Source organism: Suncus etruscus, chromosome 4, assembly GCF_024139225.1.
Source record: "Suncus etruscus isolate mSunEtr1 chromosome 4, mSunEtr1.pri.cur, whole genome shotgun sequence".
Classification (NCBI taxonomy): Eukaryota; Metazoa; Chordata; class Mammalia; order Eulipotyphla; family Soricidae; genus Suncus; species Suncus etruscus.
Window position 1 is genome coordinate 32,280,284 of NC_064851.1, and position 6,557 is coordinate 32,286,840.

A 6,557-nucleotide genomic window follows, 5' to 3' on the forward strand; every position below is an offset into this window, starting at 1 on the left:
TTTGTGATTTGTTTTGTTGTTTTGTTTTCAAATTTTTATCCAATCTGTACTGCATATCATGTATCCCTTCATCTATCCCACATAGTATATAGTCTTTCTCTATAATACTGTATTATAATAGGCAAACCAGACATAGAGCATCTCAGTAATGAGATGGAATTAAATCATTCCATTTTTGTTACCATATTTATACCCTTTCCAAATCTGAACAATTTTATCTCAAAACATATTGTAAACACTACTTATACCTGCTTTCATGGACATGATAATTTTATATGACTGTTATTACTTATTATTTTGAACTTTAAAAGTAACTAATCTATTTGGTCAATCATTTCTTTTATTCTCCTCCACACTACTGTATATAAATGATCTGTTAAGTACTTATGTTATTATCTCACTTTACTATTTTAAATAGCTTTTAATTATTTCTTATATTTTATTTTGTTTTGTTAAAATAGTCATGAAACATTTCTCACCACTGACAACTTTCAGTAATACTGCCATCCTTTATAATTACTTAAGGGATACTTCCAGTTCTGTACTCACTGGTCAATCCTAATGGTGTTTGGAAACCATAGTCTGTGGGGAATCAAACCCCACCTTTTGCAATGCAAAGTTTATACTCAGATTATAAAACAATTTCTCTGCTTCTAATTGGAAGCCCAACAATTAGGACATGGCATGATGACTGCCACCGAGGAGGCCAGAGAGGCTATGCAGGGCAGCGAACCAAGTTAGTATTTTGTCTCCTATGGACAATGGGTTTCTGAGTCTGGACTCTCCCACCTATGTTCTGTACAGATACAGAAAGAATGGGCTGATATAGATCCTGTGCCGCAGAATGATGGTCCCAAATTAGTGGTCCAAATCATTTATAGTGAAAAATGTGAAGGTGTTTATGATTATTTCCAAGCTGTTCTGCAGCGTGATGAAAGAAGTGAACGAGCTTTTAAAATAACCACCGATGATATTGAGTTAAATGCAGCCAATTACACAGTGTGGCATTTTAGGAGAATTCTTTTAAAGTCACTTCTAAAGGATCTTCATGAGGAAATGAATTACATTACTGCAATAACTGAGGAATAACCCCAAAACTACCAAGTTTGGCATCATAGGCGTGTATTAGTGTAATGGCTAAAAGTTCCATCTCAGGAGCTGGAATTTATTGCTGGTATTCTAAATCAGGATGTGAAGTATTACGATACCTGGCAACATCGAAAATGGGTTATTCAGGAATTTACACTTTGGAATAATGAGCTGCAATATGTAGACAAACTTCTCAAAGAGATTATGAGAATAATTGAGTTTGGAACCAAAGATACTTCATAATCTCTAACACTACTGGCTATAGTGATCCTGCTATTTTGGAAAAAGAAGTGCAGTAATTTGGAAATGATCAACCTAGTACCACATTATGAAAATGTATGGAACTATTTGAAAGGCGTTTTGCAAGATATTGGTCTTCCAAATATCCCAATTTATTAAGTCAATTACTTGATTTACAACCAAATCGCAGTTCCCTCCTACTTATCCTGTGGTTATATATGAAGACATGATAGAAAATCAGTGTGACAACAAGGAGGACATTCTTAATAAAGCATTCAAGCTATGTGAAATTCTAGCAATAGAAAAGGACAGTATAAGAAAGGAATATTGGAGATATATTGGAAGATCCCTTCCAAGCAAACACAGCACAGAAAGCAGGCCTTCAACAAATGTGGAGCAATAACACCATTCAGAAGAATTTGATGAAATGCTTTTACTTTTTTTTTTAAAAGACTCTAGTGCAAGAGTTTAAAATTAGGGTGGTTATTTCCTTGTGGTATAAAGCATGCATTACAAAAGTCATTGCTTTTTAACAAGAACTAAGTGTGATGTTCCGTAGGTTCTGCTGCTCTTCAGACTAGTTCTAAGTAATTTGATTCTTTTAAAACAGACTATTTCAGGGGACTAGGGGGATGGGAGGGAGAAAATCAGAAAGTCCCATATATTTTCAACACTTATTCTAATCCTTTAGTGTCAACTTCTCCCTCAGGACTTGCAGCAATCATGATTAAGTAGCGTGTATAGATGTGGGTAACTTGATTTTGGCTTAAATAAGTTAGGAATGCATTTGTTATATTAGAGCTGCTATGACACACTTATAATATTTTGCTATCACTGTACCCAACTAATGCCAAAAGACTTGTTTTGTAATAAAATTAAAGATGTGTCCTAGAAAAAAGAAAAAAAAAAGAAAATTCAACAATTAAATTCAAAGACAAAATGTTAGTTCAATAGAAAATCTTTTCTGAGCTCAATGTACTCAGTCCTTATTCTTTTACTCAGAACTCTGTCTTCATGATTAGTAGAATATGGTATAGATTAGAACAGTTAGGAAAGGGCAAAATTGAGATTATAATGTTAAACATTTATTGTACGAGTTTCTAAAAATTTTTCTTATAAAATATATCTTTAATATTCTATGAATATGTGTAAAACTTTTTTTTTGTTTGTTTTTTTAATTATTTATTTATGGACTGTTGGGCCACACTTGGCTATACTCAGTGGATAATCCTTGCTCTGCTCAGAATTCACTAATAGTGGGCTCAGGGGATCATATGAACTCTGGAAATTATAAATTATACCCACATTAGCCATGTGCAAAGCCATATCTCTACCTTCTTAACTATCTCTCTGAACCCTAATCTTTTTATCTTTTTTTTTTTTTAGTTTCTATATGTATACTCTAATTTAGAATACAAAGAGCCATGTGAAGAAGTAAAACTTAAAGGTAGGATTCTTGAAAAAAACACTATGATATGTTTTAGGCCTATACAGTGAGTTTTTCAGTGTAATTATATTTCATATCTCAGTTTTTCTGTTTTGGCCAGACTCAAAGTAACAGATAAAAGTTACATTCTTGGAGTTTATATTACTTCTTTGTTTATAGTTTTTTTAAATTTTATTTACATGGCCTACTTCTCACTTAAATTGACCCTCCATTATTATGTTTTTGGTGGTTTTTCACAACTTTTTAATAAAGAAGCAGATAAAATACTTTTTAAGGATTCTAGTTTCAAGCTGTTTCTCGTGAAAAATGATGTTATGCTTACTGTTTATAGTAAGATGATAAACGTTTTAAAAGAAAAAACATACATCATATGAATAAGGTACTGTTTTCTTAAAAATATATGAACAAGAATTTTAAAGCTATTTTACCTCATATAACACAAATAAATTTATTCTTCATTGAAAAAGGCACCATCGTTGCCCTGTTATTAGAAGAAATAAACCCAAGGACAAAGAAAATCAAGAGGTAATTCTTTTGGCAATCTTGTCATGCAGTTTCTGCAAAACATTCCCTGCAGTGCAGGATTGTTCAAAGCTTCACATGCTGAGTCTTGCTCACTGCATGAAAAAACTAAATGCTCCTTACTGAGAAAGATTTTCAGAAAAGAAAAAGAGAATTTCCTGCTAAACCTACATGGCCCAAGGTCTTGACAAGCCTCAATGCAGTCTCAGTGATCTGTTGTATTCACTTTATGTCCTAATTGTTTATTGGTTGACAGTACTTAACCTAGAGAAAGATACATCTCATTTAACATTAACTCTTTTTTTTAAATAAAAAAATGTATCTTTTTTTATATCAACCTCTTACTTTCACTAGCCTTCCCTCTAAATGGCTTTATTTTATTAATTCTATATGTAATATTTAAATCAAGATCATAATTAGAAACAATAAGAATTCATAATTATGATTCTTTTGATGTCTTGATACAGGTGACATATAAATAGCATGTAGCACAAACGTCACATAACTTCCAATCTAACAAAGCAATTTATTTGGATGTTGGTATACCATTTGACAAGTTCACACTAGTCAACATTCACTAGAGGCATAATTAGTATGAATGGGACCATGAATAATTTAAGCTAATGGTCTCTAATATATCTCAATAACAATGAGTAATATCACGCTTTGATTATTTGGTTGTCAGATTAATATATAAATGTTCTAAACTACCATAGTGCTAACTGTAAATTTTGAAAAATTAAGAAAACATAGAAAATACAAATAGCTGTGAATTTAACTTTCAGTAACAAGACCTCAATTTTTCAGTTGCTTGTCAGATAGGTAAAAAGATATATTTATATAAACACTCTGTGAAGTAAAGGCATGCATACTAAATAATATGATCTGATCTTCTCACATGTTCAATTTTAGGCACAACATATTTATAAATAATTGAATAATGTTACGATGAGAATTAAATTAAATTTAATTATTATGTTACATATCAGTATAATGGCTGTAAACTTCTTAAAAAGCAATGATTTCATAAAGAAATTTTACAGCATAATAACACAGTTTTTTTTTAATCTAACATAATTTTTCACTTCATGTATAGGAAAATAAATTAGGTGATAATAGAAATCATGCCAGCAGTGATTCCTGAACCTTGGTTCATGAATAAGCCCTAAGAATCACCTGTGTGATCTAAAATAAAAAAAGCAAATATAAAATAAATTTACTTTTAGTAGAACAACATACCATAGTAATAATTCAGACAATTTAAATAATAATTTTAAAATAACCATTGACTATTTTTCTAATTAAAATAAAGATTTATCTATAATGTATTAGTTCAAAGAAATTTACATTGGTAAATTAACTAAATATTTCACTTGTGTTTCCATGTACATAATTTTATTATTCTACTGTAAAATGTAGGATCATAATTGAATATGTTCATACTGTCTTTTTAACTTCCTCTGTAGTGCTCTAACATTTCTTTTTTAAAACATACTTTTATTGTTATTAAAACTGTGATTAAATTGATTTTTTTCCATGAAGTAAAGTTACTGTCTCATACCAAAAGTATTTGATATAAATATTTCTGGTGTTAACTTTGATGAAGTTAATATTTATCTTCTATCTCTAAAATTATTTTAATACTTAATTATTTAAAAAAAGTTGGTATTTCAAAGATCTATTATTTGTATAGAAGAATATTTACTTAGAATTTGTAAAATTATAGCAAGACATATCTGTCTGTTTTTATTGTGATTAAATTATTTTGCATAATTAAACCATCTAACAAATTCAAATTTTAATTTTATTTTATTATTGTTTAATTGTGTTTAAATTTTATTTTATTATTGTATCACTATTTAATTAATATAGTGTGGCTCACATGTTTACAGAAGTGTTAACATTTATGATTTTGATGTATCAGTGACACCAAAGTGCCCAAGATTATTTTCAATGTGTTTATGTTACCTAAAATGTACCTTTCATTTCCTGATTCCTATCCCTTCTTTGTATGGTAAGTTCAGTTTTATAATACAATGATAACATAATTTTTGAGAATCTAAAATGAATGTTTGACAGTAAGAAAGCAATATATATTATTTGTTATATATGCATGAGTTAATTTTTATTAAAATTGCATATATTTAGATTTATGTTTTTGAAAAATCAGTATTTGCATATAATGTTATCAAGTTCATCATTTAAATTTTAATTTGTTTTTCATGAGACATCCCCTTTTAAAGTCATTTTCTTGTTAATCTAAAAGACTCAAACAACAAAAACACCAAAACACCCAATTTAATCTTATTATAAAATTATGATAAAATTTTTGATAGTTTTTTTAAACCTTGAACTATAACTATATTATCACAATGTTCATCTCTGTTTAAGTTATATACCATAGATATGGTAATTAAACATTATTCTGAAGGTTTTGTTATGTAACCAAACAACTTTCTTTTTATTTGCATGCAAACTGATGGAGGACAAAGAATTAAGACTACAACAGCATTTCATAATCTTTGAACATATATTCCAAAAGCCTGAGCTTCAAGTTGCAAGGGATTTGACTTTATGCTTTGGATACAGTAAGTAGTCTGCTCCTCATGACCTCAATGGGCAACTAGGGACAGATAGAGACAATAGATAGAGCACACATATTGCTCTATGGACATTAAGTGCCTTATAAGTGAGTAACAAAACTTAAAATCAATACAGATTTTTATGGGAAGCCAATGAAGATATTCTCAAATAAAGGGTAGTATGTTAAAACAGATGAATTCCTGTAAGGATGTGGTTTTCTTCAGTCAATAGTGAATACGTTCATGAATGATCATGTCTCACTTAGCCCATATGTAGAATTTAGTGATTTCAATTTTATAAAATATAATAAATACATTTACAAATGTTTTATCATAAGAAACATTTATCATGAGAATAACCCAGATTAAAAGATATTTACAAATTCGTTATATACAAATATTTAACGATATCTCAATAATCTTTAGAAATATTGCCTAGTAATTCTCAATTTATTTGCTTAGATCAGTGCTTCTCAAATAGTGGGGCGAGCCCCCCAGGGGGTCTCGAGGCTCCGTAAAGCGGGGCGCATCTGACCTCGGCAAACACTGTCATAACAAGCTAAGCCCCGTGTTTATGTCTCTGTATGTCTCTGGAGCTGAGAGTTGCTGGGTCCTGTTTCAAACCCCCGCTTCGAAAAGCTATGCATTGCAAAACGTTCTTATTGTAGCCATTAATC

The 6,557-nt window shown here is 30.1% G+C and overlaps 1 pseudogene; it reads left to right on the forward strand.

Annotated features, from left to right (window-relative positions):
• Positions 1–745: 745 nt before the first annotated feature.
• Positions 746–1,732, forward strand: LOC126006502 (protein farnesyltransferase/geranylgeranyltransferase type-1 subunit alpha-like; annotated as a pseudogene).
• Positions 1,733–6,557: the final 4,825 nt, after the last annotated feature.